Source organism: Ursus arctos, unplaced genomic scaffold (assembly GCF_023065955.2).
Source record: "Ursus arctos isolate Adak ecotype North America unplaced genomic scaffold, UrsArc2.0 scaffold_7, whole genome shotgun sequence".
In the NCBI taxonomy this organism is placed as follows: domain Eukaryota; kingdom Metazoa; phylum Chordata; class Mammalia; order Carnivora; family Ursidae; genus Ursus; species Ursus arctos.
This window is the reverse complement of record NW_026623089.1, coordinates 48,925,312-48,951,571: the sequence shown is the minus strand read 5'-3', so window position 1 is coordinate 48,951,571 and position 26,260 is coordinate 48,925,312. Positions and strand designations below refer to the sequence as shown.

Genomic DNA, 26,260 nt, shown 5'->3' with positions numbered 1-26,260 from the left:
CTACTTCATCAGTTTCTCCACAATCAAGAATAGTCAAAGAGGATAATATGCAGTCCCTTTCTTTGTTTTTGATTAAAGAAACCCATGTAACCATCCTCCCCCACAAATTTTCTTCCCAAGAGAGAATGTTCCTTCTTATGTCTTATTTCTTCCTTTTTTCATCTGCTCCTTTGGAATTTTTTTAGAAGTTCATACAATGTACAAATAACCAAAGCCCCGTGGAGAACAGGTTAGGCAGGACAGTAAATGGTGGCATATCTGGAAGATTGTAAAGTACAAAGAGAACAAAGATGGCACAAAGAACATGGTCTAAAGCCTCCTTTTTCTTCTTCTAAATCCCTAGAAATTTATTAATTCAAGAGCTATCTACTGAACACAAACTATGTACCAAGCATTGCTCCGAGCATTAGGTATAAAGTGATGAATAAAGCAGACAAAAATCTTTGCCTTCAAAGAGCTTACATTCTACTGAAAGAATCATAAAGACAAAAAAATAAAAGCAGCACAGAGTATGATAGAGATAAATACTAAGAATAAATACTAATATGATAACAAAAGTAGGCAAAAGAGATGAAGGAGTGTGTGTTGGTAATTTGAGACTTGATAACCAGAGGAATCACCCCTGAGAAAGTGGAATTGGAGTAATAACTTGAAGGAGGTGAGAGATGGAAACTGGAGAATATCTGAGAGAAAAGTAATCTAAGTAGAAGGAGCATGTACAAGGCCATTAAGTAGGAGCATGCCTGAAATATATGAAGTAGAACTAGGAGGTCGGTATAGCTGAGGTAAGTAATCTAGCAGGGGAGGAATGAGGAGGGGGGAGCATAGATTAAAGTCAGAACAGTATGAGAAGCCAGAACTTAACAGCATCTTATAGGCCATTTACTGTCCTTTAGGTAGGAAGCCATTATAAGGCATTAACTGAAATGATAGGTGATATGATTCTACTTTCTATAGGGGGAAGGAAAAACCAAAACCAATAATTAACTGGAAAAGAAGATCAGAACCTATGTAGATTCTCTGCAAGATAGATAAAAGGATAAGATTGAAGAGATTCATCACAGCTTTGATTCAAGAGAGTTAAAAAGTGCGGGACCAGCTTCAGGACTTCGCTAGCAGGGAACTACTGGCAGGCTTGATAGCAGCCAACAAGTTAGGCCTCCATAGTGAGAGTCACATGGGTCAACTCATCTGTATGCCTGTCCCCATCCTTGGCAAGCATCACTCAGCTGAGCTATTATCTCTAAGCCACCGCAGTAAGGATAGGCAACTGGGTGTGTAAAGTAAGATGGCAGGAGCTGGTACAAATGCAATAGGCATAATAAATGTGGATGGACTAAATTAAAAGAGCCCTCCAAGACTTGCTAAAAAAGAAAATGTAAAATAAAATAATTTTAAAGATATAAATGCAGTAAAATAACATAGGAGCTTGAAAAAATACCGGTATTACGGAAAAACACAATAAAATTAGATGCTAAAAACAAAATCTAGTAATAGGAATGTTAATATCAGACAAAGTAAGATTCAAGACGATTATTGAAAAGATGAAGAGGGATATTTTGTGTAATTAAAAGATAAGATAGGAAGCTATAAAAATTGTGAAACTCAATACATCTAACAACATGGCTTTGAAATATATAAAGCAAAACTTCTAGAAGTACTTGACAAAACTGACAAAGTCACAATCTCAGATGAAACTTTAGCATATTTTCCATAGAAAATGACAGCTAACAGAACAGAAATTTCACAACACAGATGTTTTAGTAAATAGAAAACAGAATGAACATTCTTTTACAAAATATATGGAACAGTCACAAAAACTGTCCACAAATTGAGTCAAGTATAATATGCCCAGTTCAAATTAATTGATCATAACTCAATAAAATTAGAAATCAGCTTCAAAAAGGAAGACCTCCTGGAGCGGGGAGGGGGCAAGGGTAAAGGAAAGAAAAGCCTTACAGAATTAGAAATAAATGAAACTTTTAGGTTTATGAGGAAATATAAACATAAATTACTCTTTAAAAGTAAATGGAAGTGACAGCACTATAGTATATTAAAAACTGTGGGATGTAGCCCAAAATATAATTAAAGGATTTTGTTCTCTTGAAAATAGAAAAATGAAGCAAGGAATAAAAAATTTTTTTAAATGGGCTGGGTTTCTAAAAGTCCTAATTAAGCAACAATAAATCCAATTGACATATGAAATGACTGAATTAAACTAAAACTTAATAAAATAGAAACAATGTACAATATACTTTATCAACAGCACCAACAGATAGTTTATTTTTTTAAAGACAACAGATAGTTTATTTTTTTAAAGATGAACCTAGCAAATCTAAGGAAAAAACAGAGATAAACATCTAATGTTAGGAATAGGAAGATTGAAAACCCTAGTATTTTTATCAATAAACTTGAAAACCCAAAACAGGCAATTTTAAGGCAATTATAGTTACCAATATTGTCTCAATAAGGAATATAAATCTAAATAGAGAAAAAGACTATAGAAGAAACTGAAAAAATAGTCCTATATCCCTCAAAGAGGAGAAACTTCCTAAATTTATTCTAGAAAATGGAAAACAGTGAACATTTCTCATTTCATCTAACTAGGATTCCATAACTGACCTAAACAAGTTAATGAACATACATGAAAATGAAACTGTAGGTCAATCTCTTTTACAAATGTGGTAAAAGAATCCTCCATGAGAAATTAACAGTAAGATTTAGTAACGTAGTAATAAAAAAATACTACCTCATGCCCAATTAGGATTTATCTCACAATTGAAAGGTTAGTTTACTGTTAGAATTTATCAGTAAACTTGTCATATAGGCATATTAAAAAGAAAAAGATTATATATGGTCATATTAATAGATGCAAAAGAAAAAAACTCATGAAATTTAATAACTACTTCTGCCCACATCTCTTAGCAAATAAGGAATACATGGAAACTTCTCTAACTTGATTAAAATTGTCTGCCAAAAACCTACAGTAGCCTGCATAGAGAAGAACAAAGGGTTAAAAACATTGCCATTATAGTCGTTGTGTATTGCAAGGAAGGACTAGTCTGTATTGCCCTGGAGATGCTAGCCTAAGCAATAAGATGTACGACAATAACAACAAAAACCAAAAGGAACAATAAAGATTGTAGTAAATAGAACATCATCTGCAGTCAATATTATGATTTACATCAAGGATTAGCAAACATTTCCTATGAAGGATCAAATATGAAGTATTTTAGGCTTTGAGAGACAGAAGATATCTGTCACAACTACTCAGCTCTGCCCATATGAAATATAACATGACAGAACTAAGACCCGTCATATTTGTATTAGGACAAAATGTAAATGTGCTTAATTCACCTGTTTAAAATACCTTCAGGTTGAATCATAAGGCAAAATCCAATTCTCTGTGTTATATAAGAGAAAAAGAAACAAATTGACTCAGAAAAGTTGAAACAAAAGCATAGAACAGGGATTACAGCAGGGGTTACAGTCTAAATATCACAAGGTAGAATTTAAGCAAAAGAGCATAAAATGAGATAAAGAAGTCATATAGTACCTCAGGACAATGGTTTATTAAGTTCAAAGATTCTGTGGGTCAGGAATTCTGAGAGAGGACAGTGGGAATGACTTATCTCTGCTCTTTAATGTCTGGGGCCTCAACAGAAGACTTGAAGTCTAGGAACTTGAATCATCTGAGAATTCACATATTCCTATGCTTGGTGGTTGATGCTGGTTATCAGCTGGGGACCTCAGTTCCTCTCCATGTGGGGTCCATGTGGTCTTCCTTTATATGCAAGTCTGGGCTTCCTCATAGCATAATGGATGAGTTCAAAGGGCAAAAGATTCCCAAGAGAGAGTAAGAGCTAGACAGAAGCCATATTGTCTTTTATGACCTATATCTCAGAATTCATGTAACATTACTTTAACTGTCTTCTGTTCATCAAGGTAGTCACCAAAGTCCTGCTCAGTTTTGAGGGAAGGAAAAATAGGTTCTGCCTCTTGATGAGGAATAGCAAAGTTCTAGAAGAGCATGTGAGACCAGAAATACTGCTCTGATCATTTTTGGCAAATAAAGTCTTCCATAATAATATACTGAGTTGTAAATTTTAATGAATTTCGGGAAGTAGAGGAAATATAAAAACTCTCAGGTCACCGGGTGATGAAACTAAAAATTGATAGCAAAATCAGACTGCAAAAAGCCCTTCTACTCAGAAACTTTTTAATACTCTTAGATCTCAAGTTAAAGATAACATACAAACTCAAATTGTAGAACAGCAAGAGAAATATGATAATGAAGTCATTACCTGTGAGAACCTATGAAGCAGATCTAAGGCCTGAGAAGAAAACCATACTGTATTTAAGTACATATATTAAAAGCAAAAGAATGCAAAAGATAAATGAAACATCTGACTCAAAAAACACTCAGCTAAGTAAACCAAAGGAAAGCAGAAGGGATTAATTATTAAAGCTAAAACCAGATATAAATAAATTATAAAACAAAAGAGTATAATAAATAATTCAAGAGCTGATTTTTTAAAAAACAAAATCAAGGAAAATTAAAGAAAATACAAATATACAAAACATAAAATGAAAAGTCACAGAAGAGAAATTAAAAGAACCATAAGAACCACCTTTGTTGAATTTTGTGCAAATATCTAAAAATCTTGATCAAGTGGATAATTTTCTAAGAAAATGAAATTTCCCTAAACTGACTCCAGAAGAGATAGAAAGTTGAAACAGTGATTTCCATAGGCAAATAAAGTACATAAAGACCTTTCACAACCCCACACAAAACTATGGTTTTATAGGGAAGTTTTACCAAACTTTAGAATAGAAGGTGATTTTGTTAAGAAGATGATTCTGTTAAATGTTTAACAACTGAATCTATGCAAATGATGATGATGAGGAGGAGGAGGAGGATAATAATAAAAAATAAAAATGCCTTGATCTATAATGTTTGCCAACTTCTGTGGCATCAATTTTTCCACCATGACTGTTTCCAAGATACCTATATGATATCACTCGTTGTGGAGTTGGGAAGAGATGTGCACAGTTGACTTTTGTGAGCTGGTGTGAGCTGGTTTCTGCATACCACAGGGGTGATTCCAAAGCTATTTAAACTGTTTGAAAGCATGGAAAAGGAAGTACTTCTAAATTCTTTTTATGAAGTGCATGAAGTATTTGCAGAAAAATTGACAAGGATTACAGAGAAAATAGTTACATACTCATCTCAGCTATGAATATAGGTACAAAAATCCTAAATAAAGAATTATAAATAACACCCAGCAGCATAAACAGCAGAGTAAAACATCATGGCCAACTGAAATTTATTCCAAGTATACAATGAAATTTCAATATTAAAATATCCATTTATTCAGTCTTTTTAATAGATCTAAAGATGAAAGCCATAATTCCATAGATGCTGAAAGAGCTTTACCAAATTCAATGACAATTCTTGGTAAAAAGCATATAAAAATAGATTTGTATGTCCTTAGTGTGATAAAATGCATCCATGTCAGTCCACAAGCCAATGTCAAACTTAATGGGCAAACATAAGAAGTATTTTTATTAATGTAAGGACAAGATAAGTTATCTGTTACCACCACTATTATTTAATGTTTTACTGGAAATGCTAACCAATGTAATTAGACAGGAGAAAGAAACAACAGACATGAAAATGGAAAGCATATGGCCAAACTGCCGTGCTTACAGATGATTTGATTTGATTTGACAATTGGAAACTCAAGAGAACCAACTGAAAGACTAACAAGAGAATTCAATGATGAAGTAAAGCATAAAGTTAATATACAATTAGTGGAACAAAAACCAGTTGGATAAAATTAAAAAAAAAAACAGTTGGAGAGTATTTTGAATGAAAGACATCATTTGCAGAAGCAACATAAAAGGTAATAAATTGGGAATGTTATAATCATACATTAACAAAAATGTATAATATCTTCCTGAAGAAAACTTTAAAAGTCTCTAGAAGGATACAAAAGAAGGTTTGAAGTTATGGACAGACCCACCACATTACAGGAGAACTCAAGACCATAAATATGCCAATGTGGTTTGTTGTTGTTGTTGTTGTTAAAATGTAAATTCATTATGAACTATAAAACTACCAAAGATTTTTTTATTCCTTTTAAACTGGAAAAATTGAATCTGAAGTTTAGATGAGAAAATAAGCAATAGTAATAGCTGGGATGATTCTGAGAAAGAATTAAAATGAGGGGGGGAAATTAGCTCTACTGGATATCAAATACATTCTAAAGCCTCAATAATTAAAACAATGTGGGACTGGCACACAGATCACTAAACTGACTGATGGAATAGAATAGGAAATTGAGAACTCAGTGTCATGTGGGAATTTAGTACATGATAGGGGTTTCTCAGACTGATAGGGAAGAGATGGACTAGTCAATACATGTTCTTGGGGCAAAAGTGTAGATATTTGGAAAAAAAAAATTGGTTCCATATCTCATACCTTACACCAGGACAGATTACAAATGGATTAACGTTTTAAATGGAAATGAAGAAGAAACCATAAAAGTGCGTAAAGAAAATAGAGAACTCCATTAGAAAGCTGTAATTTTAAAAAACAAAAAATTAAAAAATTTAACCTATTAAAATATTTTTTAAATATTAAAACCATAACCTATTAAAAATTTTAACCTATTAAAAAACCTATCAAAAATATATTGATTTTATTAAAAAACATTTTACATAGGGAGGGAAAGACTTTAAGCAAAGTCAAAAGACAGTGAACTTAATATTTAGAAATTACATCACAGGCAATGATAGATTATGTATGTTTCTGATATATGAAGTGTTCATAGAAATCAGTAATGAAATGATTAACAGCCTAGTACAAAAACAGATCAGCAATTGTACTCCTAGAAACGATTGCGTTTGTAAAATGACATATATACCGTAGTATTTATTATAGAGTAGATGTGCTAGCTAACCATTGAAAATAGCAAAAGAGCTATCAGTTGAAAATCATTAAATTATGGTACATCCAGTCTGTAGAATATTGTGTAACTCTGCCAAAAGAATTAGGAAGCTTCTTTGTACTTCATAGGTGAATCTATGCAGAATCTATGTATATATCATTAAGGGAATAAAACAAGGTACAGAACAATATATATTGCAACTATTATTTATCCATAAAAGGTGGAACAACAAGAATCCATGTTTTTTTAAAAAACTCTGAAAGATGGATGATAATAGTGACTACCTATGGATGGGGTAAACCTGGCACATGAGAAGACTAGGGTGGGAGAAAGACTGTTCATTGTACTCTTGTATTTATTTTTAAACTTTTAACCATAATTTAAAATAAATTGGATTTTTTTAAAAGGCCAAAATAAAATTCATATAGCCTATAACCTAAGTTACACATGTCCAAAGGATAGTATACAGAATGATGTTCATTGCAATGTTTTCCTTTTGGTAAAAAACAAACAAACAAATAAAAAAACCCAAACAAACAAACTAACAAAAAAAACAAAGACAAATTATATGCCTATCAGGAAAGGAATGGTTAAAATATGGTAAATCATGATATTGAATGCTATGTAGCAGTTTTTTAAAAGTTAAGGTAAATTTTTTAAAAAGGTAAGGTAAATAAGATTTTAACACAGAATGACTTCAGGGTGTATTTTTGAGCAAAAGACATTTGAGTCTGAAACATTTGTACACTGTGATAGAATTTATGTATTTAAATGCACAAAATCTCTCACACACACATAGAAACACACACATGTGTGTACAAATGCATAGAAACAATTTTTAAAGGATGGACACAAAACCCCTATAGTAGTTACTTTCTGGGATACCCAGATTGGAGTGGCAAAGAGTAGAAGAGGGTCAAAAAGACTAGCTTTTTCAGCATCTGAATTTTTAGTAAAATATGCTAATATTTTACTTAAATAACATTATTAGTAAAAATAATAAAAGATCCAAAGAGGGCATGAGTTTTGGGTGACTTGTTACAATTGTGGAGACTTGGAAACTTTGTTTTCCCAAAGACTGTGATAAAGAAATAGATTTTTTGAACATGTCCCTTTGCTTCTTCAAATTTAAATAATCCAGTGTTGAGAATCCACAGTAGACTTTCTATACTCTGTCATTGTTGCAGGATGGGAAATTTATGGAATCAAATATTTTGGTAAATAAAGAGACATTGAAAAAAGTAAAGAGGTACATGCCTATATTGCATGGCTCACTGATGTACTGAATATGGGAAGGAGACGTTAGCATTAATAATAGCTATTTGTTGAGTGGTTTCTTTAGAGCCAGGCACTGTGCTGGTATTTTACATATGTTCGTGGTCTCATTTAATCTTGGAAATATCTCCTGAAGCTGGATATTATCCCCACTTCATACACGAGGAAATTGAAGCTTAGAGAGATATTATGTAGTTTACCCAAGGTCCCAGGGCTAATAAGTATCCTTTGTGAGGTTCAAAACCAGGTCTAATGTTGAGGTCTGTGTTCTTCCCTCTGTTCCATGCTGTCCCCCAATAACATACACTTAACAATAGAACTACACTGAATGAATTTTAATTTTTCTTGATGATTCAAGAAAAGCACTTCTGGCTTTTTCAGTATTTCAGGAATCCTGTTAAGAGCATCATAATCAGAGCCCTAGTGAAGCATGAAAATGGTGGTTAATTGGAGCTATCCAGTTGAAAGAAAGCAGACTAACACTGCATTTACAGAATTTAGTCCTTTTATTATAGATAAATAAAGGTATAGCAAAATCACTGGTGTGATTTTTGCATAGCCCCTTTGTTATTAATTGAGCTGCGTGTCCTGAAGGCCTTTATCCCCTATACACTGATTTCAAATTTCTGTCATTATCAGCACCTAAATCAGACCTTGTATCTCTGTTTGTAGACCTACAGATATTGTTCAAATACATGGATGCAATTTCCCCCCGTATTGGAATCTCATAGCAAAAGATCTGGTCTCTGTAACCTGAATTAACACAAGCAGAGTTTAGGTATACTGCACCAATGGCTTCATAGACAACCCCTTTAGTTATAGATTATAAATGTCATTTAGAGAAAGCACAAGATGGCTCCTGAGTGTCTAGTAAACTTCAACAACCACCTGAGAGATACCTCCGTGTGACTGCATAAAATGAAAATAAAGAATGGCAAATAACCCATTGACTATGCACTTTCTCACCCGCTGAGAGCAAAACGCAATCCAATGCAATTTTAGTACTTACATGCCTCTGGGGAAAATAGACCCCTAAAAATCACTGAGTGCAGCACTGGAAAAATTTCTTAAATTTGTGCTATGCTTGGTGTTATAAAACCCAAGGAAGCTTAGGCTTTCTCCTTGAGTAAAATGGACTGGTAATTTTGTTTTGTTATATTATCCACCAAGCATAATGATAATGGGTCACATGCAATTTAGGAAAAAATTAAGTCTAATAAGAAAAATCTCTAATAAATACTAGCAGCATCTTATTGGTATCGTCGTTGGTCTAACCCTTCTATTAACATTTTTTTTTACATATTAAATGATCTGTAATATGTTGAAAATGAAGAAGATAGTAAAAATTTAAAAAAAATTCTTCTATACATTGTCCAAATGTTTATGTGCCTTTTCCCTTAGGCAGGTACGGGGTGGTATGGTATATACACAAGGAAGCAGTACTAAGTTATAACAGGAGATTCGTATTTTTTATATGCTTAGCAGTGAAGTTGCTCAGCGTAGGGGATCGATCCTGTCATTAACCAGGAATACTACCAATTGAATGAAAGACAGAGATTGAAGATCAGAATTCAGCCTTAAATAAAGGATACAAGTATCCTCTCAACTCAGGCTTATTTGGGCCACTGAAGGAGTGTGGAGAAACTCAGGGAAGCTGTGGTATCCAAGCAAAGCTGTGGGGGAATCCTACGCAGTGTTAGCTACCCAGCACGGACAATGTGGTAGAGGGGGATAGAACTAAGGGGAGTGTTCAGGAAGCTTTGATTAGATATGTGCTTCTCAAGCCTCCATAAGAATCTCCCAAGGATCATCCATCACGGGAAAGATGCTTGAGCACCTCCTTCCAGGGCTCTGATTCAATAGGCCTGGGGGGACACCCTGGCATCTGTTATTTTTAACGAGCTTTTCTGGTGATTCCTAAAAGACAACAGTTTGAGGACCACTATGTTAAATGATACTGACAAGAAAGCTCTTTTCCCAAGTCTTCTCTCCCCTCCTCTTAAAAAAATTTACAGTTGAAGTGGAGATAACAGGCAGAAACTCAAACAAACCAATGTGGTAAAGTCTTACAAGTTCTGTGAAACCTGGGGACACCAAGGACTGGGTCACTGGGTGAAGGGTTGCCTAAGTCAATGTGAGGTTTGAACAAAGGGCCGGCCATGGATGTAGAGAAGGGGACTTCACAGGTCTAGTGTGGAGAAGATTGAATACTTGGGTGGTATTCACTAATTAGTTGTAAACGTGAATAGGAGGCAAGAGCAGGAGATGACTGTGAGGTTTTTCGCCTGTATAACTTTGTGGAAGGTAAAGCCATTTTAGAGGAATGGCATTTTGGCAGGAACGGATTCGAGGGGACATGTTGAATGTGAGCTTCCATGTATACAAGTAGAGACGCTCTAAGTCATGGGTCAGTAAACTTTTACTGTAAAGGGCCCGATAGTAAGTATTGTAGGCTTGGCAGGCCAGGTGGTCCTCATTGTGACTACTCAACTCTGTCATTGTAGTGTGAAAATATTCTTAGGTAATACATAAGCAAATAAGCATGGCTAAGTTCCAATAAAAAGTTATTTACAAAAGCAGGTAGTGGGCCAGATTTGTGCTATGAGCTCTAGCTTGCCAGTCCTGCTGTAAGTGTAAGTATGATAGCAGATAGAGAAATAGGCATATTCACTCATATATGTCTATGCACATGGTATCTTTCTTTTTTAAAAAAGATTTATTTATTTTAGAGAGAGCGCACATGTGCTAGTGGGGAGAGGGGCAGAGGGAGAGAATCTCAAGCAGACTCCCTGCTGAGCATGGAGCCTGATGTGGGGCTTGATCTCATGACCCATGAGATCATGACCTGATCTGAAACCAAGAGTCAGACGTTTAACCAACTGAGCCACCCAGGTGCCCCATATGTACAGGTATCTTTCTGTGTAGCCATAAAATCACACCTACTCAATATAAACACTGCATTTCATGCTTATTTTGAACAAAGAATTTCTTTTCAAACTACCTAAAAACTGCTCAGTGATGATCTATAAAAAATTAAATGTGGAAATGTAAATTAAAACCACCAGATACATTTTGTACTTACTGATTCAGCAAAATTTAAAAATCTGGCAGTACCAAGTGCTGGCAAAGGTGTAGAGCAGCAGAAACTCAAAAGCTGTTTCAGTGGAAGTATGAATTAGCGTATCTACTGTGGAACAAAATTTGTTACTATCTAGTGAATTTGAATATATGCAAACCCTAACATTTAGTAATTCTTTACCCAGGACACTAACCCAGAAAAAACTTTTGAACATGTTCAGATCAATATGAACTATATTCATATCATTGTCTGTAATAGCAAAACAAGAGAAAACAAAACAGACAGAAAAACTGGAAACAACCCAAATAGTTTATTATATAAAGCTGAGTAACATTCAACATGGATGAATCTATAAAATAGGGAGAGAAAGAAATTTCCTGAATGAGATCATTTATATGAAGTTCAAAAATGCCAGTTAAAATGATATTTTAAAAGGGTCCTTTCATGGGTGACAAAACCATGGAATGAAAAAGTTCAAGGTTACATTTTACCACTGGTGGTAAGTGGAGGCAAAGAAATCTAATCTGAGAGGAACCACTGAAGAGATGTTTATTTGTAAGCTTGGTGATGGATACACAGATATTTTGAAAGCTTTTGTTCTCAGTGGTTTATATGTGATGTCTATCCCTTTGTAATGAAGCAAGCATTGCACGATCATGAAAAGCAAGACAAAGCCAAGATCATACTGAGCTATTTTTAAATTTAATTTAGTATTTTCAAGATACAGTTAACTTAAGATTATTCTCCTCTAAAAGAGAAATGTTAATTTTGGGGACTGACTGCATATCTGACTCAGGTTTTTTGCTAGTCAGGTCACCTTTCCCGGTGATCAAGAGCCAGCTGGCTTCCAGTGTTTCATCTGGGCAGAAGACAGTGGGGACTAGGGACAGCACAGAGGAGGGAGGAGTGTCTGGAGGCAGGCTGACATAGCTGGTGTAGGGGTCATTTGAGTTCCCCAACTTAAGGAGAATAAGCATTGTCTTTGGCGTAGGGCAGAATGTGGTTAAATTCCTCCTTGTCACTCAGCGTGTGACTCCGCTGCTGTCTTTGTATATCCCACTCATCTGGGCTGACAGGACACTGTGTAGTGGTTTTGTGGTGGAGAAGCTATTGCTACCTAATTTTTAATTTCTTGAAACTCACTTCGTAGTGTCATGATTACAAGGCTTAAAAGAAGATAAACGCTCTGTCCATTCTGAGGATAAATGGGCACTTGAGATGAAACCACCTAGTTAATTTCCCCTTGTTGCTGGAGTAGAATCTGAATCCAAACCACAGCACAGCCTAGCCCCTAAATCTCTATTAAAAACCACCTTGGGTCGTCCGGCAACGCTTTATTTAAAGTCAGCAGAGAATTATAAAGTCAAAAGTGAAAAATGGTACAACAAGAAAGAATCATAAAAAAATACTAGATCAGTTAAATGTAGTCAAAGGCAATTTAGTGTGTTCTGGCACCAGTCCTTATTGATGCCAAGAATGTGATGTGTCAGGGGTCGGCAAGAGCACGTAGCAAATGCAGAATGAAGGATGCAGCCCCAAGCCTGATGCTGGAGCAGCCACAGGAGGCTGTGAAGGATGCCTCATTGTCTTGCTTTTGCACCAAGAATTGCAGGGAGAATATTCTAATTCTCCCAGTCTGGACATCTTTTTGTTTTTTGATATAGTAGATTTTTAAAATTAAACTTTTTCTTTCATGGAGATAAGCTAACCTGGAGGCTGTGTAAATTGGGTCAGACCAGGAAGGGAGGTATCACTTACCAGTACTTCTTAGTATCCTAGTATCCTAGTCTCTTTGGGGTCATCACACTGATCTGCTTTTTCATATCTACATTCCAAGCTGTGATTGTCTCTGCTCATCTTCTCCAGCTGCTTTAGTTAATATTAGCTAATCGGATTAATAATAACCATAACTATGATTATTAAGCAACTACCATGTTCTAGGCACTGTGCTGTCCTGTACATGCATTATCTCACCAATTCTCACAAAAACCTTATAAGGTAGGTCTTGATACCATACTGATTTTACAGATGAGGACAACTAAGGCTCAGAGACTCAGAACTCCTTTGAGGTGACACACTGTGTAGCAGAAACAGGACTCACCAAGCCTGACTCCTAAGTGGGTGCTATGCTGGAAGGGTTGCTTCTCTAATCTCATCAGCAGTTGTAGGTGGGGACCAATACCTCTAGAGAACATGGTTACAATATAGGGTCTTATAGGATAGCATGAAGAGCTTAAGTCTGAGACCTGTGTTTGAATCCTGGCTTTGCCACTTCCTGGCTTTGTTATCTTGGGTAAGTTACTTGACTATTCTGTCTTTCTATCTCTGTGAATTGGATATAATAGCAACACCTGTCTTAGTAGCGTTGTTGTGAGGGTCATATGAGTTGATATAAGTGAAGTGTTTTAGAGAGTTTGTGGCCCACAGTAAATACTATATGCATATTATTGTGGTTCCTGTTTCTATTATTGTTATCATTGTTGTTACTATTGTTGTGTTTGATATATCTTCTGGAGGCAGGATGCCTTCACTGACAAACGTGGTTGTGGATGGGGTTGTAAAGGGGAGGTAAAGGATTAGCTCTTGTGGAAAGCCAGTGGGGTGGATGTTCTTAGCCAAGCCACTCGGTACCCTTCCAGTCCTACTATGTGTGGAGCCATATCCACTTTGGGTACATTCATTTGTCACAAATGAAACAGGTTTAGAAGGTCAAATGAAGAAACCAGACTCCTTGGGTACTTCCACATAAAAAATTAGGTTCTGGGGTACCTGTCTTTCTTTCCCATCTACACATTTACTTCCAGGAGAAAGGGAAGGAGGTTTGGAGACTTCCTTAGGTTCTAGTGGGTCTTATCAGAGTCTTGGTTGTAGATTCAGGAGGAGTGATTGGTTTAATGTAAATGCTTGAGAGGGTCTGAAAGAGATTAGAGAAACCTATTCCAGAGGATAAAGGCAGGACAGGAGGGAACCATTAATCTCATGGACATTCAATTCCCTAAGAACTTTTTTTGGGAATGACCAGAAACAAGCCAGGCCATATGCTGTCCATTTGCAATCCTCTGAGCTGACTTTTTTTTCTCTTCGACAGATCGAGGCCAATGCCATTGCCTCTTTTAAGATGGTTCTTAAACTTGAAAAGGAACTGAAAGGTTGAGACGTGCATGCAGAGTCAACACAGATGATTTGATGAAAGTAGTCCTGTCAAACACTAGGGCTCTCCCAATTGTTAGAAATAGTCCGATGACATGTTCGAAGCTTCCCAGACTGGCTTGCGTTTTAGTAAATATGAACAATCAGGGAAGACATAGTTATGCTGTGGAGAGTTCTGAGATGTGGAGAGAACAAGTTAATTGTTCAGCCTCAACTGAGACCTTTCACTCAAGCCATTAATCACAGTGTACAGCCTACGCTGCTCTCCGGCTCCAGATGAAGGCTCATTCCAGGTGCTGGCCATTTGCGTTTCCCTCCAACTGGGCTGATTTATGAACCCAGAGATGTTTCCTGGTTTTTCCAAATTCTTTCCCATTACTTTGTAATAAAGGGGACATGTGATTTCTGGCTTTTTGCAGATCCTCAGTTTTAACATCCCTAATACCAAAGATTTTTTCAATTAGTTTGTGGCCTGCTTTCTGTGATCTGGAGGGTAGAAATGCTGTTCTGTGTTTTGAGTATCAAAGTTAAGACTCTTATTTCTTTCCCCTTTGGCTGGAGTTGACGATGCAGAAGTGCTGCATGAGTCTTTGTGCCCACATTCAACATCTCAGTGTAAGTTAAGGCTTACGAAACCTTAGTGACAACAGCTCACCACAGGTGTTTTTTATCCCCATCCCACTCCAATGCAGATGGCTCAGGGTATAATATCAGGAGGCCTTCCACATTTGGGCCAGGTCTCCGGTGACATTGTAAGCCAATATTGAAGACTTCACAAGAGAATGTGAGTGTCAGAGAAGGACATTGTAATATTGAGGCTACACTGGGTGCTGCCCAGTGTCACTGTTTGAAAGGTAAGCCTGATCTGAGCTGATAAGGGGCAACAGATCCCTTGGGAGTTTTCCCAAGTGGCAGAAATGTGTTAGAGAAAAGTAATTGGAAATTGATATTTGACATATATCTTGGTTACTTTTTATTCCTGATAACACCAAAGGGTTTGTCCAGGAGTCGCTAGTGACTAATACATGAAATCCTGCAATCCATTGCTGAAATGCAATCTCTTCTTTGTTGAAAGTAAGCAGCTGCTTTCTGATCCTCTGCTTCCTAACTAGCACTTCAAGTGTAGAGACCCATGGGCTTAATTTGGGTGAAATGAGTGGTGAATACAGCCCTTTGATAATTCTCTGAAACAAAATCATCGCTGGCAATGGAATGCTGTCCTTAAAATGCAACTCAATTTAACAGGTACTTGTTCAGAGCCTGCTATGGGCTCTATATTGTGTTGTGTGCTGTGGGACATACAAAATAAATATCAAACGTGGCCTTTGCCCTTGAAGAACTTATAGGCTCTTAGGAAGGATGATGTGTTTATGAAACACATTTTACATTGCAAGATAAGATATCGTGTATGTGCCAAAGAGAGTGGAACCTGAAATAAGTACAACAGGGAGTCAGAAAAAAGAGAGTAAGGTAGACTGGAGTTGTCAGGGAAGCTTTATGGATGAGGTGGGACAAAGACACCAATATCTCAAACCCAGAACTCTACCTTAAAGAAATTGCAAGGACCACAGTATCAGATTACTTAAAGATTATGTAGTCCCCTTTAAGTGAAAGTAAATTTGTTCAATATGAGAATGGATTAATTTCATTCAATAAATATTTATTGAGTATATCTATGTGCCAGCAACTGTATCCAATGAGGTAAGGGAAGAATAATCCATACAGAAAATATATCTGGGTATTCTCAGGTGCTACCCTCTCTTAACATAGATATTTAAAGTTATTGCTGGCCTGTGTGATTCCAAAACCTGTGATTTTTACCACTTATCATTCTGTCTCTCAAATAGACCTTGTGTTTGCTTTAGCAGCACATATCCTAAAATTGGAACGGTACAGAGAAGATTAGCATGGCTCCTGTGCAAGGTTAGCATGCAAAGTCATGAAGTGTTCTATATTAAAAAAAAAAAAAAAGACCTTCTTATTTAGGATATCTTTGGGTAAAGAAGCTGAGTCTAATTTTTTTGTGTAGTGAAGGAATGACACGTCCAACTTTCTAAGTCATATGTAGTATAAACAGTTGCATGCATGCTCGTGGTAAAAGGAAGACACCCTGAGTTAGCACTGAATGTCCCAAATTGTTAGGTTAGGGAGTACTTGAAAAGCATTTGAAAAGTCTGCACCTGGACCAAACTCAGGACCATGAGCAGAGCCCAAGCTCTCTAAAGGTCAAGTTTTTCTCGGAATTTCCATTACCTTTGATAGCTACTGTGGAAACCCAGTTAGAAGGGTCATCCATCATTAGAATTTGAGACAGTTTTGCACTGGACTCTTTGGCATTTGTGAAGTTTGAAATTGGCACCACCCAGATTTATCGGTTAAGTCACTAAAAATTCTATCTCTATTCTTCCTTGCAAACTGGGGAAATCAATTTTCACTTCTTAAGGTACATATATAGCTGGGCCATTGCAAATTGTTCTAGAAAGAAAAGAAGTCAGGATGATAATGGTGGTGGCATTGGTGGTCATCATGGACATGGTAGTCATTATTCTAAATATCCACATAACTTTTAAGTAATACAACCACAGAATACTAGTAAACCCTGGAAAGAATCTAAGATATCAAGCACTGAGGGGTGGAGGTGTCAGAGTTTATTTAGGTAAGCAATACCAGAAGAGGACTAGAAAATCCCCCTTTCTAGCTAGCAATCATTCTCATACCACAATGAGACCCCTGCTTGGTAACCCCTGCATATCTGCCACCCATGTGACTGCTTATTGAAGCTAATTTAGGTATCAAATTTAAATGGAATTCTGAGAACACCTTTTTCTTTTTCTTTTCTTTTTTTTTTTTTTTTTAGCCTGGAGGGAGTGGTAGAAGGAAAAGCTTTAAGAAATTTGAAATCACTCTTGATTCTTGTCATTTTCTTTAGTATTTAACCACTCTTTTCAGTTGAAAGGTTCGTCTTGGCCTCCATGGGTAGACACATACACATGTGTTCCCTCATTCATCTGCATACATGTGTATATATTGGTATGCATTCCTCTTCATCATCTGTAGGCATTTTACAAATAATGGCTTGTGTGTGTGTTTTATCATCTTATTTTTTAAATGAACATGACAACCTCACAATTTTTTGCAGAAATAGTTCCTCAGTGGTAAAGAAATTCCAGCATGTAGGCTAGGGTCATCTTTGGGTTACAAAATTCCACAGAGGAGTTGGCATGGGAAGAGTATAGGCACTGTTGTTTTAGAATTTTTGTCTTTCCACTTTGGGGCAGACGAGCAAAGTCAGTAACAAGAAAGTTGAGTTAGTGTAGTAAAGTAAAGTAAAAAAAACTACTGTAGTAAGGAGTCAAACGAGAAAGGTAGAACAAGGTTAAGAGTGCAAGCAATGAAATTAGTAGGACGTGGGTAGAGGCAAGAGGAGGTATGGATATACTCCACCCCTCTCCCAAACTCTTTCTCCTCTGTGAGGTCATTACTGGGCTGGGGGTGGGGTTGAGACTCTAAAAGGATTTCGGACTTGTGGGTTGAAACCTTAGTTGTTGATGAAGCAGTTTGGGAAGCTTTCTTCTTGAATAGAGCCTTAGGAGGTTTTCTATAGCAAAGGGGATCAGAGTGGAGCTCAGAAGAGAGGAGACAGATCATCTAGAACCTAATCCAGCTTCTGGGTTTAAGGGTGAGAAAGTACTACCAGATTTCCATAAACCAAGGAGGCAAGTCAGCAGGATCAAAATCTGGCCCAGGCTCCACTCGTCAAGCTATGTGTCTGTAGGTGCCTCCTCCCAGTGGGGTGTCTTTTCCTAATTTTATCCATAGCATATACCTGGATATGGGAATTTTTGGTTTTCCTATAGTTGTCAAGTTTCATTCATATACCTGGGAAAGGAAGCAGAGATTGAGAGGTGAAGTTCCTGAGAAAAATACTTTTTAATGTACTTTTTCTTAAGTAGCCGAGCATAGTAAGAAAACCTGGTGGCTCATGGAGCAGACCAGTTGCAGAGATCACCCTCTTGAGTGGGCAGGGTTAGTTTAAAAGGGGAATGACCAATGGGGTCTTCGATTTCACACTTTTAAGGAGGGGTCCACAAACCCCAGGGTATAGACCCCTAATTGTCCAGATTCTCTCACCTCTAATTTCCCTTTGGGAATGTTATGAGCAAGCCTGGCTTTGGTGGTTCCTCTTTTCTTATCCATACACTTGCCATCATAATTACCGTGCAGATCCTTGTCCTTGGTGCCACAGTGCCACAAGGAGGTGAGGCCTCTGGAAGGACCTGATGACTTTGAGTAGCTTAGAGGTCATTGTGAAAGCAGGGAAAGCAAGCATCATTATACTAACTGAAGTGTGTACAAAGCCTATTTGACAACAGCTAGGGGACCTTGCAACATCAGAGACCGCCATCACATATGGAGAGGTCTTCCCATCTTCACCTCAGTGGCTGTTTCTTCTTATTGAAGAATGAAAGCAGTACATGGCCTAAAGCAAGCTAAAAGCAAATCCCCTGACTTTATTCATTTCACGACTGCAATACTTGGTGGTAATATTAGTAAGGGCCCTGGCAGTCCTCATAGGAGAAATGCCAGAAATGAGGCAACTGACTATTCATTCACCTGCTTTAAGTTCTTTCAGAAATAACATGATTTATAAAAGAATGCAAAATCATAATTGTCAGCCAAGATGTCATTTTAACTTTAGGATGTCCAGAAACAAAGGGATATTATATCCTTTGTTCTTGGAGCACCACAGATGCCAAATTATGCACAGGGTTCCCTCTTGGCATTGAGTGCTTTGGAGCCTAGAGGCAACCAGTGATTTTAGAAAGATGTTGCCTCTGGTGGTGTCCTCACCTGAATATCTCCCTGGAGCTATGGGAGGGAGCATGGCAGGAAACAGCAAGAGGGATAGCAGTCTTAGAAATGCCCAGTGGCTTGAGGTAAACTATCCTTAGCCTCACTCTAGGGAGCTTGACAAGGGTACCATTAACGTACTGGAGAAATGATTCATTACTTTTGGTTTTGTCTGTACATCAACATATGCCAACAGATGCTCAGTTCACGACATGAATATTTAATTAATATATCAGGCATCTGGAACAGAGATCCGTGGAATTTGGGGGGCTGAGTCAGACTCAAATGTCATCCATTCTAACCACAGCTGTCCAAATGCGCATAGTAGGCATTGAAAATATTTGTTGATTAGATTTTCTTTGATTTGAACAACTTGGTTGCTTGGTTTTGCACCCAGATGTTTGGCATCCAGCCAGAGTTGTGTGCTCTGCATGCTGTCATCAGCCTCACCACCACAGAGATGGTTGGGCAGGGGGCAGCATTCTTCCTATCCCCATGGCGAGGTCCCTTCTCTTTTCTCTCTCAGCGCATGCACACTGGCTATAGGCCACAGAACACACTGCAGGTGGCCCATTGAGCTGTCCTCCACACCCCCATTTTCCCCAGTGTCCTAGTGGTTGTATCTTATAACAGAGAACATGGGCGTCTCCACAAACAGACCGCCGTGGTGCCGGTAACACGTACTTGAGCAGCCATTTATTCATCCATTCCTTTGGTCATTGCAAAAGTGTTGAATTAAAAGCCTATTAGTTCATAGCACTGACCTGAAATCTGAGGAGGAAACATGAGAAAACCATGGGTAGGGAAGAAGAAGATTAAAATATGGGTGGGATGTTATTTACTTATTAATTCCTAGTGAACAATGGCAAAACAGGGTAGTTATAAGAAAGGGCACCTCCTGACTGCATTAGTGCCAGTGGCATGCACAACAGAGGGGAAGAGACACTATATGGTAGAGTGGATACACTGTCTGCAGGTCTGCATTTCAGAGCTGCTTCATAACTCCAGTATGTAGCTTTAAGTGCAGTCCTCCGTTCCCCACACTGTAAAATAAAGTGAATGTCCTGAGATATTCTTCAGTACTATCCTCCTGTGACATTTTGATCAGGAATTATGAAAGCCTCATTTCCCCATAATTTAATACCCCTCAAATATCTAGAATTTATTTATAGATAATCAAGTAGACCTCTAATATTCTGAGGAAACTAGGAATGCAGAGTAGTGAAAGAAGGTTTACACTATGCCTTAATATCCTGGGAGGAAGACAGCAGGCTTTGAAGTGCTATGAAACCCATTCTAGATAAAAATATAAAGATTTGTTATGGTTGGGAGTGGAGCTCTCGTTCAAAGTGAAATAGTGGCAAGTTTTATCTTTCTTCCTAAAGCACGTGCTTGGCTCAGTTATTGGTTCACACAGTGTTGGTTATGACCACTTAGTGAGTAGGTCCCAGGTGGTCTCTTCTGCCAGTGGTAAAGGTGCTTTCTCTTCAGCCCATCCAAGAAATAGGGGCTGTATTTTTATGGGTGGTTGAGAAGCTAGAGCTTGGATAACTTATCTGTAGTTGAACCCAGCAAGCAGTAGAGCTAAAAGTCACAATCCTATCTGACTGAAAAAGACTCAATGTGCAGGGGGTTTCCCATCTCTTCAGACCCCAATGGAGGTAGATCAAGTGTGTTCCTTGTATAAAAGGCAAAACTCAGAAGTCACTAGAAACCTGTCACTTCTGCATTGTAATTTATTGCTTTCTGAGAGGTTTGTAACAACGATTAACCAAGTGGTTTAATCCCCACAGTAATCCTGTGAGGTCATATTATATCCCTATATTATAATAATCCTGTAAAGTCAGGGTTATATCCCTATGTGACAGATGGAGAGTTGAGGTATAAGTATGCTGATGGGGTTTAGCTGTTTCTCACAGGGCATTTTTGATGGATGCTGGAAGAACCCCCACCCTGAAGCTCTGCAGTGCTCTATCTTTTTAGTTTAACTTCATCTATAGGTTAGGGCATTCCTGACTCTGGGTACTCCTTTTTAAAATGTAGATACCCCTGAGAATGAAATCATATTAAGCTTGCTATCCCTTAAATATTTGCCTAGATGATATTGTAGCAATCATTTTCATCTAACCTAGTTGAGTATATAATGCTAACATGTTAAAATTAGGATAAAGTGAAGGGGGATTGGGATAGATCTGGGTTGGGGAAGTTTGTTTGGAGTCACCGTCCTGGTGGGAGTGTATTCATGAGAACCTCAAGACTCTCTTTCTGAATGAGGGGAGTCCCTGAGCAGGGATAGTATGCAGGGCATGCAGCAAGGAAGATAATGAAAACAAAATAACTGTTCATATTTCTAGCTTGGTTGGCCTACCTGGGTTGGACCCACCCCTGGTGAATGGGGCAGGATTGTGATGGATGGGGTCAAATCTATCTGCTGTTATTTGCCAAGTACCTGGATTTGGGCATTGGTCCATTTCATATATTCTCTTACTCTGCTAACTACTTAAGGCAGAAAAATCATTCCCCTATTTGACTCCAATATATGCCAGTTGAAAATGAAATCCTCGTACTGAGCAAATGTACCAAAGAACACTCTATAAACTTAATGAGGGGGATGAAGAGATATGTGCCAGAAACCTAGAAAATTTAGCACTGATGAGGTTATGACTATTATATGTTTAGTTAAATTGTTGACACTGACAGGACATGGCTGAGGAAATCTACCGTCCGTTTTCTCCTTGTATCAGTGATAATGGTTCCTTGGTGTGCTCTTCTCAGTTAACAAAAGTATTCCTGAAAGTTAAATGCAGAGAGAAGAAGTGACATAAGAAATACTTTTATTATCTCTGCTCTTCTGGGAGTTCCCTCCAGGAACATTATTTAAAACAGGACTTCTCCTGACTGGCAAACGAGTTTGGAGGGAAGGACTCATAGGTTCAGAGGTGATTGTGGATCCTCTTGAGAGTTGCAGTGTCTCCTAACTCCTGGGCTTGTGCACTTGCCCTGGCAAACCCGTCTAGCACAATGCTGCCCTGGCCTTCCAGAAACACCTCTTCTGTCTTTCACAGTTTCCCGTCTCTTAACAACTGACCAAGGTTCTCCTTCACCTAGTGAATAAAATCTCAATTCCTTTAAGTGCCATTTAAGGCATAAATGTGATAATGAGTTTTGTAAGCTGCAAAGTACTATATAAATATTAGCTATTTGAAGAGGAATCAGAGGGTGGTAGAAAGGATATTGAATTTGGAGTCAGAACACCTCAGTTTGAGTCTTGCGCTAGTTGGGTGACCTTGGAGAGGTCACTTAAACTCTATGAACCTCAGTTCCTTCATTTATAAAACAAGATTATTGTAATAATTTAAGTAATTGAAAGTGACATAGTAATTAGCAAAGAGTGGACACTCAATACCTGTTAATGAAGACGAAGGCAATTTAGTCGAGCACTTAAGAACACTGGCTATAAAGACACAAGTCGCTTATCTTCTTGTGTCTCTTATTCCCTACCTATAAAATGGGGACAAGATGTAGGAGCCAAATGAGTTAATATATATCAGGAACCTTCAACAAATCCTGGCCTATATCAATCCTTCTGTAAATATTAAGGCTCCTATTGCTGCTTTTGTCACTTTTATCATTCAAGGACCTCTCCTGCTTTATCTTTCGAGTTTTATTTGGTTGTCCATCTTACCACTAAAAAGAGGTCCTCCACCAGGTCTGACATCCTTAAGTTGGGGACTGATTCTTATTCACCTATAACTTCCCTAGGCTTTACCCAATACCTGCAGAATAATTATTTTTGTTATTTAAAAATATACAGATACATGCTTGCTACTTCTAGTCAGCATTGTACTGAAGGTTTTGCCATTGCAGTGAGACAAGTATAAAAGGAAAGAAAGAAAAGGCATCTAAACTGGAAAGGAGGAATTAAAGCTGTCTTTATTCATAGATGAAATGGTCATCTACATAGAAAATACTGTGGAATTTATGAAAAGCTACTGGAACTAATAAGTGAATTTAGCAGGTTGCAGGATAGAAGCTCAATATACAAATACATTTTTTTTTTTAGTTCCTTATCTTCAATATAGCCAGTATAGTATAGACCAGTTTAATGGGAGCATAGGATGAAGTGGTAAATAAAACTGGAAAGGCAGGTTCAAACTCAGTTTGATGACTGGACTTGATAACATGGAATGCTCTTCATTACTCTGTCTATCCCCTCCCACTTTTTCTGTCTTTGTCTTTACTGTTTTCCTTATCTGTTCTTTATCCCCCCTTCTCTTTCTTATTGGCATAAACAACTTTCCTCCATGAAAAAAGTTAGAGTTCTGTTTCTTAAAAACAAGGTTTTTTATTCATTGGGTTAAGTAAACAAAATATCCATAGCTCTGTTCCTTTGAGCTTACAGGGTTCTATGGAAGGAATTGCCAAAAACAGGGAGTGTAATATCAGCACACAGACAGTGGAACTCAGGGTGTTTGGATTCAAGTTCTGACTTTCTCTTAGCTAGCTCTATGACTTGGGAAGATCACTTTACCTTTTTGAGGCTCAGTGTGCTTTGTCTTAAAAAAGGGATAGTGGTAACATGACCTTTATAGGGTTATGGATAGTTCAACAACATTTTTTCAGTTCCTAGGAACTGGATCAGGACATGTAGATGGAAAATGTTTCTCTTAAGGAATATTTGGTGAAAATAGGAGTAGAAATAACTCCAATGGCATAAGATAGGCACAAAGTTCTGGCTTAGACTACTGGATTTCACAGATCTTATGCCTTGGTCCAACACATCATCTATGAGATGTTAAATGTTCAATTGACGAAGTATTGAAGATTATTTAGAAATACAGAGGAAAAAAACCCCACTGTTCTGGGGCTTGCAAAGAGTGGGAAATGGAGCCAAGAATGTACCTATCATTTAGGGTAAAGAGCAATAATGAGCTCTCATAAAAATAAATAACCACGATGTTAAATAGACTGCAAATCATTTGCACCTTGAGGCTTTTCTTAGATTTTGTGCCAGTGGGGAAAAAAATGGAAGGAAAAAAAAGTGATAATTGGCCTCGTGCTTTATGCCAAAGGAGTTGCTTGTACACAAGATTTTGTTTTAGTGTAATCAAAGAGCCTCCCCCCCCACCCCCTGCCACACACACTACCACCAAAAATTATTTAAGGGAAGAAAAACAAAATGCATCCAGCTATAAAGAGCAACCAGCCTGGATTTGGAAAAAGTCTTTAATCTACTCTGCCTGAGGTCATATTGTTTTATGCTGTTCTTGACTTTATTTCAAAGCTGATGTTGCTATCTAAAAAAAACCTAACAGCTATAATTATTTCAGTTTTATTCACTGAGAAATTATTTCCAATCATGTAAGAGAAGTGGATTCTAGTATTTATAAGTGACCTCTTATCCTGTCCTTTAAAGAAAATAGCATATATGGGAAAAAGCACTGAAGCTGGAGTTTGGATGACAAGAATTCTTAAAGTTAGAGCTGCCACTGCTTAAGCTTTTAGACTTTAGCTAAGTCAAGTCCCAGATTGGAGCCTCAGGTTTTCCCTCTGTAAAATGGGAACAGTCACACGTATCCAGCTGCCTCATAGGGTTGGGAGAGTCAGTTGAGATGCTGGACTTGGAAGTGCCATAAAGACACAAGGCAGTGCTTGCCTTTCTTCTCCTTGCAGTAGAGCTCTGGGTCACCAAATGATAGGCTCAACCTCAGGTACTTCACAGGAAATAAAATGTTAGTTTAGTGTTACATGGTAAGGTGTAACACAAATTTACTTTTTCCTCACAACTGCCTTTCTAAATTCACTCAGTAGGACTAATATTCTTCTGCTTCTGAATAAAATTTCAGTGGGTGCCCAGAGCTTACTACTCACTCTTAGATAATAATAAGTCCTCTGTACCTAAGTCTCCAAACAAGTCTTGGTTCAGTTATGAATATGAGAAGTCTAGGGTAGGAATGAAAGCTCTAAAATTCATCCATAGGCAATGCATCTTCTGTGTGCTAGGTAGCTTCTTCCTTTATTCTTTCATCTTCTCCCCATTCCCACATACCAGGTAAGTTGGGTGGGGAGATGGGAGAGAAGTGGGAGGCAGGATCAAACTTGCTTGGCTAGTGCTCATCTGCTGGCTTGCTCTTCCAGTGGCAGATGTTTAGGTTGGCCCTTCTCCTTGCAGGCTGTTTCATGAACTGCTGGGGTCCTCTGGGTTGCAGTTCTCTTGATGATGAATCCATCTCCTGAGGCTGTGCACTTGTGATTCCTTCTTTATATCCTGGGCATCTGGGGACTTTTCTTTGCTGAGGTCTCCTTACCTCCAATAGCGCAGGATCCAAGACTGTCCTAGGGTGCTTTGTCTTGCACTTGGCCCTCACTTCCTCCATGGAGATATGGGTCTTTGACTTTCTAGTAGTGAGGTTGAGTTAGATCCTCAAGGCAGGCCTCTTTTCTTGAGCCACCTAGCAGGCAGCTTCAGCCATAGTCTTTCTTTCACTTGTTAAAGTTTTCATGTTTAAATCAGAAATCAGTTCCCTCTGACCCTGAAAGTGCAGGGAGCACATAGTAAGCTACCTAAGTGAGCCACTGAACTCCCTGTCATTTGCTTGACATGAGGGAGGTACCCTTAACCCTTTTCCATGTGGGTAAAGCATTGCAGGCAAATCTAAAAGTTTCTAAAAATTCTTTAACAAAATCCTCACTTCTTGGGGTGCCTGGGTGGCTCAGTTGATTAAGCATCTGGCTCTTGATTTCGGGTCAGGTCATGACCTCAGGGTCCAGGTATCAAGCCCCGTGTCTGGTTCAGCACTCAGCTAATGGGTCTGCTTGAGGGTTCTCTCCCTTTCCCCATCCTCCAACTTTCTCTCTCTCTCTCTTTCTCTAAAATAAATAAATCTTTAAAAAAAAATCCCCACTTCTCACTCCAAACTCTTCTCATAGCCTAGCCAGCATCTTTTTGAGA

General features: G+C 37.9%; 1 protein-coding gene and 1 non-coding gene across 5 annotated transcripts in view; both read left to right on the top strand.

The window, feature by feature from the left end:
* LRMDA (leucine rich melanocyte differentiation associated) overlaps window positions 1–26,260 on the top strand; it is a 1,028,511-nt gene that overhangs the window by 824,676 nt on the left and 177,575 nt on the right. The gene's annotated exons all lie outside the window — the stretch shown is intronic.
* LOC113259298 (U6 spliceosomal RNA) lies at window positions 16,310–16,416 on the top strand. Its single transcript, XR_003317546.1, has one exon. It is a non-coding gene; the product is annotated as a U6 spliceosomal RNA (small nuclear RNA).